We start from the raw sequence: 12915 nt of genomic DNA, 5'->3' as shown, positions 1-12915 counted from the left end.
AAAAGATACAGAATCTTATAACTTTTTATCTTGCATCTGGAACTGAAAACACAGAGGTATTAAGAACAACTGGAAGTTTTAGAAGGTAGTTTCAAATTAATCACAACTAAAATGCGTCTGTAAATACAATCATGGTTTTTTTCTAAGAAAAGCTGATATAAATATACTGCTTCTCATTTGTATTCATCTAAAATGCATAAGTATTTTAGGCTACTCTATTCCTAGAAATTAATTTTGAAAATAATCTATATGTGGCTCTGAGTGTATAGATAAAAGATAGCACTCAGGTTGTTTTTTTCTTAAGCATTTATTTCAGGTTTGTTTTCGGACACCAATATGTGGAAAATGGTAATAATAATAAATTTGAGACCTAGCTCAACAATGATTTTCTTCTGCAATTGTGGCAACTTCAATCTCCCTGAATTCCTACTCTCTTCCACTGGATGTTGTAGGTAACATTTACCTAGAAGCAGATTACGATACTGAGTTTAATATGCACATGTTTTCTATGCGAGCCCTTGAGATCAATGCCTGCGGAAAGCAAAGGAGGGGAAAAGATTAGGCAGAGGGAAGTGTCCTGCTGTAATCCACATCCAGCAATGGTCTTAGCCAATCCCACATGGAACTCCAGCTAAAATGTCCTGTTGTCTTATCTCAGATTGGGCCAATATTGTTGTTGGTGAGTCAGTTCAGGTTTTTGACTTCACTATACAAAAAGAATTTGAGAGCAAGTCCAAAGTAAGAGTAGGCCAATGAGTTTACTGTAAAGCAAAAGTAGACTTTGAGAGGCTGAGTGGGATGCTTAAAGGGAGAGAAAGTCCTTAGTGCCTTAAGGGCAATTCCTTTTGTAGGAGCCGTACATATATATTTATAAAATACATAAAAGTGAGGTCAAGTATGCAAATGTGGACCTGAGGTTGGCACATACATTCAGCATCGACATGCTCTAACACGCATTGTTTGAGGCATTAGCACTTAAAATCTCCACCTAGAAGCGTGTTTTTTTACTATGAAAATGAGGAAAAGGTCATTACAATCTAAACCCTGAACCTAGCTGCTCAAGTGGGACCTCAGAGATGTCTCTAGCTTCCCCAAGGCAGGAAATTTTAGCTAAGAGCCTCTTGGGCTTTTGGTGCTCATAGGCTGGAAATGAGGGGAGCCTTATCATAAACAAGGGGCTTTTGTTCTCTTTCCCTGACCATATCCGGAGCTTGTATCCACCTGGCAGCTAGTATCCTGTAGCACCACTTATCTTGCAAAAGAGTTAGGTGCATGGGATGTGAAAGGGGCCCACGGGGCTTCACACAAGGTGACAAGTTGGTATGGCATCCTAAACTTACTTCTCATGCTCCCAAATGGCTGGTCCTTTCTGCCTTTGCTCTGTCAGTCATCCCTCATGGGCTGTCCTGGAAAGGATCTTGTACTTGGTCAGGTAGGCTCTTTCTCTGTAGTTGAGGCAAACCCTGAAAGGGTTGAGATTTAAATGTCACCTGCCAACAACATTCCTGGAAGCTAGAACAATACGTTTTTCCTTGAAGGGATAGCTGGGCAACTCATAGTGTCCACAATGCTATATGAATAAATAGTGGTGATGTTATAAAGCACTAGCAATACACACACACACAGACACACACACACAGTGTTTCATTAAACCTTAACCCAACAAAATCCTAATCAGCAGAAATTTTCACTTTAAAAATATCTATACAAAATAAGTAATACATCTCTAAAATGTAAAGAATTTTCTAACAATTTTAACATAGAACCATTTATATTTTTATAACTGTTTTAATTTAATTTTATTTTATCTACTTATTATAATCGATTTATCATTTTAATTTTTGATTTCTCCTCAACTTTTGAGGGTCAAATTATAATAATACAGGACTGGACCTAGAAGAAAGCAAGCTCAGCTATTGAGTATCCCATGAAGGTAAAGCAGGAACTGGTTTCTGAACCTTGCACTCACTGGTGTATATTTCATTCCTTGTACCTGAACTGTTACCTGGATTTTCAGCAAGAATAGAACCTTGTTTGCTCTATGGAGTTCTGTAAAACTCATGGTGAAAAAAAAAAAAAAAAAAAAAAAAAAAAAAAAAAACATGTGATAAAGCCCTGCTGCCTTACCGTATTTCCGGTTAAATTCCTTCTGAGTAAACGGGTGCCAGCCAGGCCTACTGTGACCTTGTGAGTCTAATTGCTTACTTGAGCTCAGGTAAGAACTATAGATGAAGTGAACTTGTTATGACCATTGCCTTGTTTTATTTACTGATGCTATGAAGGGTTAATCATCTCATGTTTGATACTTAAATTTATACTATTAGTGGTAATTTCTAGGTGTAAGGTAAAATAAAATAGAATTGTTAAATCTAGTGTCATCTAAATAATCCCCTCCTATACTTAATGGCTTTGAAATGTCACTTTCAAGAATTCTTGGAATATGGATATAAGATGAGAGGCTGAATACAGTTCTAACTAAATACCTGCCATTAATGTTATGGAAATAGAAATTGTGTTAATTTTTTTTGGTAATACCTAATAGGAAAGCATGATAATGCATTATTGCTGGACTAGACATTTTGAGAAACTCTTCCAAAACTGAAATCAAGTGGAGATTGGATACATCAAAAGCAAAAAAGAAACACTCCTGAGAAAAGGATTGGAGGATAGACTAAGGCACTTCAGAGTAAAAACCATATTGAAATCTTTCAAATTGTGTCCGTATTTCATCTATTCATCGAGAGGAGTCCTAACTCTATCAGTTTTGTCTGCATTCTGCCTCTTCATTTAAAATGAATAATTGTGTATTTCAAGTGAAACATCTACATTTTATTGATCTTTGATATAGTGTAAAGAGTTGTGCTTTACAACCTCTTACAATGTTTACTTATTTTCATATCTGTGGTTTCACTGAATGTTTTACTCTCATTTTTACTTTGGTTTCTTACCTTTTTTCTTGGTTGGTTTTTTCTGAGCTTTATCAATTTTCTTGTGACTTTGAAATAAAAAATTTCTTTGATATTTTAATATTTACAATAATTTTCTTCTTGTTACTGTCTTTATGTTTATGAATTTCTTCTTTCAGATTTCCTTTCTGGTGACTCATTATTATTTTAAATCATTACTGTTTTATAATGATGATAACAATTATGATTTTTTTAGATGTTAGTTTCTGCAATGCTAAAGTACTTTATAAACATAGTATGTTTACTTTCATTATTTCTTATTTAATAATAAAGTAGTTCAATAAAATCATTTTCCCTTAAGTATGTCATATCATCAAAGTTCTAAAAATTTAGTATTCTCTTTACTTACCCTTATTCTTCAAATAGTTTGTAAATAAAATTCTTATTTCCTTTTCAATTAAAAGTTATTTAGAATAGAGAGTGTGTCTTAGTGTTCAAAATTATTTTATAAAATTTGATCTGAGGCAAACTGGGATCCATTGAAGACCTGATATTCAGTCATACTGAATTTTTTTTTTTTTTAATACTTTAAGTTCTAGGGTACATATGCATAACGTGCAGGTTTGTTACATATGTATACTTGTGCCATGTTGGTGTGCTACACCCATCAACTCGTCAGCACCCATCAACTCGTCATTTACATCAGGTATAACTCCCAGTGCAATCCCTCCCCCCTCCCCCCTCCCCATGATAGGCCCCGGTGTGTGATGTTCCCCTTCCCGAGTCCAAGTGATCTCATTGTTCAGTTCCCACCTATGAGTGAGGACATGCGGTGTTTGGTTTTCTGTTCTTGTGATAGTTTGCTAAGAATGATGGTATCCAGCTGCATCCATGTCCCTACAAAGGACACAAACTCATCCTTTTTTATGGCTGCATAGTATTCCATGGTATATATGTGCCACATTTTCTTAATCCAGTCTGTCACTGATGGACGTTTGGGTTGATTCCAAGTCTTTGCTGTTGTGAATAGTGCTGCAATAAACATACTTGTGCATGTGTCTTTATAGCAGCATGATTTATAATCCTTTGGGTATATACCCAGTAATGGGATGGCTGGGTCATATGGTACTTCTAGTTCTAGATCCTTGAGGAATCACCATACTGTTTTCCATAATGGTTGAACTAGTTTACAATCCCACCAACAGTGTAAAAGTGTTCCTATTTCTCCACATCCTCTCCAGCACCTGTTGTTTCCTGACTTTTTAATGATTACCATTATAACTGGTGTGAGATGGTATCTCATTGTAGTTTTGATTTGCATTTCTCTGATGACCAGTGATGATGAGCATTTTTTCATGTATCTGTTGGCTGTATGAATGTCTTCTTTTGAGAAATGTCTGTTCATATCCTTTGGCCACTTTTTGATGGGGTTGTTTGTTTTTTTCTTGTAAATTTGTTTGAGTTCTTTGTAGGTTCTGGATATTAGCCCTTTGTCAGATGAGTAGATTGCAAAAATTTTCTCCCATTCTGTAGGTTGCCTGTTCACTCTGATGGTAGTTTCTTTTGCTGTGCAGAAGCTCTTTAGTTTAATTGGATCCCATTTGTCAATTTTGGCTTTTGCTGCCATTGCTTTTGGTGTTTTAGACATGAAGTCTTTGCCCATGCCTATGTCCTGAATGGTACTATCTAGGTTTTCTTCTAGGGTTTTTATGGTATTAGGTCTAACATTTAAGTCTCTAATCCATCTTGAATTAATTTTCGTATAAGGAGTAAGGAAAGGATCCAGTTTCAGCTTTCTGCTTATGGCTAGCCAATTTTCCCAGCACCATTTATTAAATAGGGAATCCTTTCCCCATTTCTTGTTTCTCTCAGATTTGTCAAAGATCAGATGGCTGTAGATGTGTGGTATTATTTCTGAGGACTCTGTTCTGTTCCATTGTTCTATATCTCTGTTTTGGTGCCAGTACCATGCTGTTTTGGTTACTGTAGCCTTGTAGTATAGTTTGAAGTCAGGTAGCGTGATGCCTCCAGCTTTGTTCTTTTGACTTAGGACTGTCTTGGCAATGCGGGCTCTTTTTTGGTTCCATATGAACTTTAAAGCAGTTTTTTCCAATTCTGTGAAGAAACTCATTGGTAGCTTGATGGGGATGGCATTGAATCTATAAATAACCTTGGGCAGTATGGCCATTTTTGCAATATTGATTCTTCCTACCCATGAGCATGGTATGTTCTTCCATTTGTTTGTGTCCTCTTTTATTTCACTGAGCAGTGGTTTGTAGTTCTCCTTGAAGAGGTCCTCTATATCCCTTGTAAGTTCGATTCCTAGGTATTTTATTCTCTTTGAAGCAATTGTGAATGGAAGTTCATTCCTGATTTGGCTCTCTGTTTGTCTGTTACTGGTGTATAAGAATGCTTGTGATTTTTGCACATTAATTTTGTATCCTGAGACTTTGCTGAAGTTTCTTATCAGCTTAAGAAGATTTTGGGCTGAGACAATGGGGTTTTCTTAATATACAATCATGTCATCTGCAAAGAGGGACAATTTGACTTCTTCTTTTCCTAACTGAATACCCTTGATTTCTTTCTCTTGCCTGATTGCCCTAGCCAGAACTTCCAACACTATGTTGAATAGGAGTGGTGAGAGAGGGCATCCCTGTCTTGTGCCTGTTTTCAAAAGGAATTTTTCCAGTTTTTGCCCATTCAGTATGATATTGGCTGTGGGTTTGTCATAAATAGCTCTTATTATTTTGAGGTACGTTCCATCAATACCGAATTTATTGAGAGTTTTTAACATGAAGGACTGTTGAATTTTGTCAAAAGCCTTTTCTGCATCTATTGAGATAATCATGTGGTTCTTGTCTTTCATACTGAATTTAAATAGGCCACATAGGTAGGGATCCTTTGTACTAAAGTTAAGATGCATGCTCTGGGCTGCCTTTTGTGCTTCCTGCAGTTGCACTGTAGCAAGACTTAGGTTAAGTCTATTACCTTTTTGCCCTTTGGATTCATGCAGCTGGATGTTAGGAGGGCCAGGCCTTTTTGTTCGTATGTGATACTTACTCCCCATTTCTCTTACAGGACATAAAACTGGAGCATAGGAAACTACTCGGTCTGTGAACTACACAGCCTTATCAGCTCCATTTTGGCATGAGACCAAAAATGATCAATTTCTCCAATCTCTTTGAAACTCATGGAAATATTTTAGTTTGTTTTTTCCCCTCACTTCAAGGATAAAACCTATCCTCATATTTTGGGGTCTCCAATAATTCTTGTCACAGACACACCAGGTCACTTTCTTAGGGAACAAAAGACAATGTGATAAAAATCAGAGTTGTACATTACCAAGAGTGGCTACTGGCTTTGAGACAAACATATCTAAGCCCTCAAACTGAAACGTTAGTGAATGAGATCTTGCTTTGGAATACTGAAGCAGGACTGGGTTGTATGGAAATGGGGTCATCCTTAAGAAACCTGAGATTTTAAAGATAGCTTCACTTTCCGTGGGTAGGGTTCAACATGAAAATACTATGTCTTTGTTTGCTCGGCCCAGAAAAAACTCAAGACAGAATAGGCAGAGCTTCAGTATATGGGTTTTATAGGCATTGCTCAGTGGAATGCTTTTCTATAGCCTGTAGTGTATGTACATTTAGTTATTTCTTCTTTTTTTAATCATCTGGGATATAGGATATCTCTCTTGGGAAAGCAGATTTCCACCATGAAAGGAAAAATTTTAGGAAATAATTATTTTCTTTAGTTGGAATTCTGAAAATAGAAATATTTCTCTTTACGGTACTCTGGAATAATTCTGAGTATCCTAGTTTCAAAAATTGTAAATGTTTTCTAAGTTCTTAAGAATCAGACAATTTGTGTTGATTTTTTTCTAACTCATAAAGAATATATTACTTTGGCATAGAATATGAGGTGTGCAATCTTTGTATTTAGAAAACTGAACACATACTGCATTATTTTCTTACATTTTACTGTTCAGAAATGTTTGATAGCAATTTGCTTTTATTTTCCTACTAACAAACTGTCCCTCTATACATCTTCACACACACATACACATATATACATGCATACTTCAGAGCTTCAATTTATTATTAAAATTCAGAAAACTTCACAACCTCTAAATCTTTTTTAAAAAATAGATCTTCTTTGTTGTTGAATAGTTTTTTGCCTTAATTCAGGGAATGTATCATAAGATATTTTAAAAGATAATTGATTAATTATTTGCAATATTTAAACTGCTTTTTCTTGTGTTGATTGGATTATATATTTTGGTAATGAAGTTTTATATCTGAAAGCCACATTTGTAAACTTATTCTTCTTTAAAGACATAAAGACTTTTTGAATATTGTTGAGTGTATAAATTACAGTTAGTTGACTTTTTAAGCTTTCTTATGGCAAATATTCAGGGGGAAAAAAGCCTTTTTGTCTTATTCTGCCAAAAGGGTCTCTATTTTTAGCTACTGAGTAGTTTCATATGCTTAGGAATAATCATTTATTGTTCTTCTATTATATAAGAACATCAATGTTTAATTTTAATAGGTAAAATCCTCTTTAATTAGGATGGATTTGTATTGAAATATTAAAGTCTGATTTAAAGAGAGAGATTTGAGTTTCTATTTAATCAAATCAGAGGTTTCACTGTCCAAAACCGGAAGTGTTTATTTCCAGGTTTATTGAGCTATAATTAACAAATAAAAATATATATGTTTAATGTCTACAACATGAGATAATATTAATGTATATATAATGTATACATTGTGAAATGATTACCCCAATCAAATTAACTAACCTATCCATCACCACACATAGTTACCACTTTGTATGTGTATCTGGTGGGAGCACATAAAATCTAAGTAAGCAAATTTCAAGTAAACAGTACAGTAGTATTGTTAACTACAGTCACCATGATATATTTCAGATTCCCAAAACTTATCCATCTTTTTTTTTTTTTTTTGAGACAGAATCTTGCTCTGTTGCCCAGGCTGGAGTGCAGTGGCGTGATCTTGGCTCACTGCAAGCTCCACCTGCTGAGTTCAAGCAATTCTCCTGCCTCAGCCTCCCGAGCAGTTGGGACTACAGGTGCACGACACCACACCCAGCTAATTTTTGTATTTTTAGTAGAGATAGGGTTTCACTATGTTGGTCAGGCTGGTCTCAAACTCCTGACCTGAGGTGATACACCCACCTCATCCTCCTAAACTGTTGGGATTACAAGCATGAAACATTGCCAAACTTATTCATCTTATGACTGAAAGTTTACACTCTTTGACCAGAATCTCTTCATATCTCCCAACCCACAGCCCCTAAACAAGCACACTCTACTCTCTGTTTCTATGAGTTTGACTTTTTTACTTTCCAAATATAAGTGAGGTTATACAGTATTGATCTTTCTGTGTCTGGTTTATTTCACTTAACATATTGTCTTCTGGGTTCATCCATGTTATTGCCATGGCAGAATTTTCTTCTTCTTTTTTTTTTTTTTTTTGGTAGCTGAATGATACTGCATTGCGTGTGTTTGGGTGCATGTGTGTGTGAACACAGTTTCTTTATCCATTTGTCTATCAATGAATGTGTGGGTTGTTTCCATATTGTGGCTACTATGACTAAAGATGCAATGAACATAGGAGGTAAGATATCTCTTTGAGATGCAAATTTTATTTTTTTTGGATGTATATTCTGAAAAGGGATTGCTGGATAATACTATAGTTCTATTTTTAGTATTTTGAGGAATTCTATACTATTTTCCATAATGGCTATACAAACACACAGTTGCACCAATAGTGTACAAGAATTTCATTCTCTCTACATCTTGACCAACATGTGTTATCTCTTAATTTTTTCAAAACAATCATTCTAATATATATGAAGTGATAACTCAGTATTTTAATTTGCATTTCCCTAATGATTAATGATGTTAAGACCCTTTCACATACTTCGTGGCTGTTCAATATGTCCTCTTTGAAAAAAATGTCTATTCAGGACTTCCAGTCATTTTTAACTTGTTTTTTTCTATTGAATAATATGATTTCTTTATTTTGGATATTACGAACTTATTACATATGTGGTTGGCAAATATTTTCTCCCATTCTGTGTGTTGTCTGTTTGTTTTGTTCATTGTTTCCTTCACTGTACAGAAGCTTTTTAGTTTAATGTAGTTCCACTTTTTTATTTTTGCTTTTGTTGTCTGTGCTTTTGGTGTCATGTCCAAAAGATTACTGTGACTATCCATATCAAAAATTTTCCCCTATGTTTTCTTCTAATAGATTTACAGTGACAGATCTCATATTTAAGACATGAATCCAACTTGAATTACTTTTTGTATATGATATAACTTAGGGACCAATTTCATTTTCTTGCATGTGGATATCCAGGATTTCTAAGATCATTTATTGAAAAGGCACTCCAGCCTGGGCAACAGAGCAAGATTCTGTCTTACCCTTTTGTGTATTCTTGTCACACTTGTTAAAGATTCGTTAACCATATATATGGTTTATTTCTGGGCTCTCTATTTATTCCATTGTTCTGTCTTTTTTTTTTTTATTTTGACAGAGTCTGGCTCTGTCACTGGGCTGAAGTGCAGTGGCGCAATCTCGGCTCACTGCAACCTCCACCTCCCTGCAACCTCTGCCTCCCTGGGTTCAAGCGATTGCCATGCCTCAACCTCTCGAGTAACTGAGACTACAGACCCTCCCGACCATGCCTGGCTAATTTTGTGTATTTTAGTAGGGACGGGTTTTCACTATGTTAGTCAGGATGGTATCGATCTCCTGACCTCGTGATCCACCCGCCTTGGCCTTCCAAAGTGCTGGGATTACAGGGGTGAGCCATCGTGCCAGGCCAAATTGTCTATCTTTATGCCAGCACCATATATTTTGATTACTCTAGCTTTGTAATACAATTAAAAATGAGGGAGTGTGATACGACCAGCTTTATTCATTTCTCACACGATTGTTTTTATAATTCAGGATTTTTTGGTGGTTTATTACAAAGTTCAGGATTATTTTTCTCTTTCTGTGAAAAATGCTATTGGGATTTTAATAAATATTACACTGAATCTATAAATTGCTTTGGATAATATGAAAATTTTAACAATATTAATTCTTCCATTTCATAAACATGAGATATCTTTCTATTTAAGTCTTTTTCAATTTCTTATATCAGTATCATATAGTTTACAGTGTATTTTCATCTCCTCGGTTAAATTTATTTCTAAGTATTTCACTTTTTTGGATGCTATTGTATATGGGATTGGCTTCTTGATTTATTTTTAAATATTTTATTTTTAGTGTATAGAAATACAACTGATTTTTGCATATTCATTTAAGATTTTTTTACCCCACTCTTTATTTATTTATTTTCTTGTGGATACACAGTAGATGTTTATATTTATGGGGTACATGAGATCTTTCGATACATGTATACAATATGAAATAAGCACATCATAGAGAATGGGGTAGACTTTCCCTCACACATTTATTCTTTGAGTTACATACAATCCAATCACATGCTTTAGGTTATTTTAAAATGTACATTTAAGGTGACTGTAGTTACCCTGTTGTGCTGTCAAGTAGTAGGTCTTATTCATTTTCTCTATTTTTATACCCATTAACCATTACTACCTCCTCCTAATTAATAGGGATTTGATTCCACTAAGCAGCAGCAGCTTGAGATAGATGACTGGGGAGATGGGAGAACTTTTAAGAGTAGGCTTGACAGTGGTAATGGAAGGTGTTGGACTTCTCTGCTGTGTAGAACCCAACTACACTTACTAGCCTCTGGGAGCTATTCTACTCTCTGTGTCCATGAATTCAATTGCTTTAATTTTTAGAACCCACAAATAAATAAGAACATGTTATGCTTGCCTTTCTGTGCATGGCTTATTTCACTTAACATAATGATCTCCAGTTCCATTTCTGTTGTTGCAAATTGCTGGATGTCATTCTTTTATGTGGCTGATTAGTACTCTGTTGTGTTCATGTACCACATTTTCTTTAACCACTTTTCTGGTGATGGACACTTAGGTTGCTTTCAAATCTTAGCTATTGTGAACAGTATTGCAACAAGCATAGAAATGAGGATACCTCTTTGAGGTACTGATTTTCTTTTTTGGGGGATATATACCTAGCAGTGGGATTGCTGGATTATATGATAGCTCAATTTTTAGATTTTTGAGGAAGTTTCAACCTGTTCTCCATAGTGGTTGTACTAACTTACTTTTCCACCAACATTGTAAAAGGGTCCCTTTTCTCCACATTGTTACCAGCATTTCTTGTTGCCTGTCTGTTGCACGTAAGTCATTTTAACTGGGGTGAAATATCTCATTGATGTTTTGATTTACATTTATCTGATAATCAATTATGTTGAGCACATTTTCATATGCCTGTTTTCCATCTGTATATGTCCTCTTTGAGAAATGTCCATTCAAATCCTTTGCCAATTTTTTGATAGGATTGTTTTTTTTTTCATTCAGAGTTATTTGAGCTCCTTACATATTCTGGTCCCTTCTTAGAAGGATAGTTCACAAATATTTTCTCCTATTCTGTCTCTTTGTTGATTGTGTCCTTTGCTGTGTACAGCTGTTTAACCTAATGTAATCCCATTTCTCCATTTTAGGTTTGAGTGTCTGTGCTTGTGGGGTATTGCTCGAGAAAATTTTACCCAGAACAATGTCCTGGAGAGTTTCCTTAATGTTTTCTTGTAGTAATTTTATAGTTTGAAGTTTTAGACTTAAGTCTTTAAACCATTTTCATTTTTTGGTATATGATAAGTGTTAGAGGTGTAGTTTCATTCTTCTTCATTCCAGTTTTTCCAGAACCACTTATTAAAGAGACTGTCCTTTCCCCAATGTTCTTGGCTTCTTTATCAAAAATGGGTTCATTGTAGGTGTGTGGACTTGTTTATAGTCTTGCTACTGTTTCATTGGCCTATGTGTCTGTTTTTATGCCGGTACCATGCTGTTTTGGTTACTATAACTCAGTAGGGTAATATGAAGTCAGTTAATGTGATTCTTCCAGTTTTGTTCTTTTTGCTTAGGATACTGGCTATTCTGGGTCTTTTGTGGTTCTACATAAATTTTAGATTATTTTTTCTAATTCTGTAAAGAATGTCATTAGTATTTTGATAAGGTTTGCACTGAATCTGTAGATTATTTTGGGTAGTATGGACATTTTAACAATATTGATACTTCCAATCCATGAATGGAATTTTTTTTTTTCATTTTTTGGTGTCTTCTTCAATTTTGTTCATCTGTGTTTTACAAATTTCATTATAGAGATCTTTCAGTTTTTAGTTAAGTTGATTTCTATGTATTTAATTGAATGTGTAGTTAATACAAATTGGGTTACCTTTTTATTTCTTTTTCACATTTCAATGTTGACAGATATGCTACTAATTTTTGGACATTGATTTTGTATCCTGCAATATTACTGAATTTGTTTATCAGTTCTAATAGTTTTCTTGAGAAGTCTTTGTTTTTTCAAATATCAGATTATATGATTTGCAAACAAAGATGATTTGACTTTGTTTTGTGCTACCTGGGACTTCCAGTACTATGTTGAATAACAGTGGTGCCAGGGGGCATACTTGTCATATTCCAGATCTTAGAGGAAGAGCTTTCAGTTTTTTTTTCCTATTAAGTATGATACTAGCTGTGGATCTGTTGTGAATTGTTTTTATGTAGAGATATATTCCTTCTGTACTCAGTTGTTTTGAGAGTTTTTATCGTGAAGGAATGTTTAATTTTATCAAATGTTTTTTCTCAGGGTGTATTGAAATAATTACATGGCTTTTGCCTTTCATTCTGTTGATATAATGTATCACACTGAATGATTTGCATATGTAGAAACATTCTTGTATTCTAGGTATAAATCCTATTTGGTCACGATAAATGATCTTTCTAGTGTATTGTTGAATTCAGTTTGCTGATATTTTGATAAGAATGTTGGCATTAATCTTCATCAGAGATACTGGCTTGTAGTTGTTTTTTTTTTTTGTTTTGTTT

At 34.8% G+C, this 12915-nt stretch overlaps 1 long non-coding RNA gene across 1 annotated transcript in view; it reads right to left on the bottom strand.

Annotated features, from left to right (window-relative positions):
- Positions 1-291: 291 nt before the first annotated feature.
- Positions 292-12915, bottom strand: part of LOC140710521 (uncharacterized) — a 46174-nt gene continuing 33550 nt past the window's right edge. The window contains exons 2-3 of the long non-coding RNA XR_012091592.1: positions 1341-1570; positions 292-531 (exon numbers count right to left, since the gene is read on the bottom strand). This is a non-coding gene — a long non-coding RNA (uncharacterized lncRNA). The remainder of the gene's footprint in view (positions 532-1340; positions 1571-12915) is intronic.

The sequence above is a fragment of the Chlorocebus sabaeus genome, chromosome 27 (genome assembly GCF_047675955.1).
Source record: "Chlorocebus sabaeus isolate Y175 chromosome 27, mChlSab1.0.hap1, whole genome shotgun sequence".
NCBI classification, from domain to species: Eukaryota; Metazoa; Chordata; class Mammalia; order Primates; family Cercopithecidae; genus Chlorocebus; species Chlorocebus sabaeus.
The sequence above is the reverse complement of the archived record's forward strand: the minus strand, read 5'-3'. Positions and strand labels throughout refer to the sequence as shown.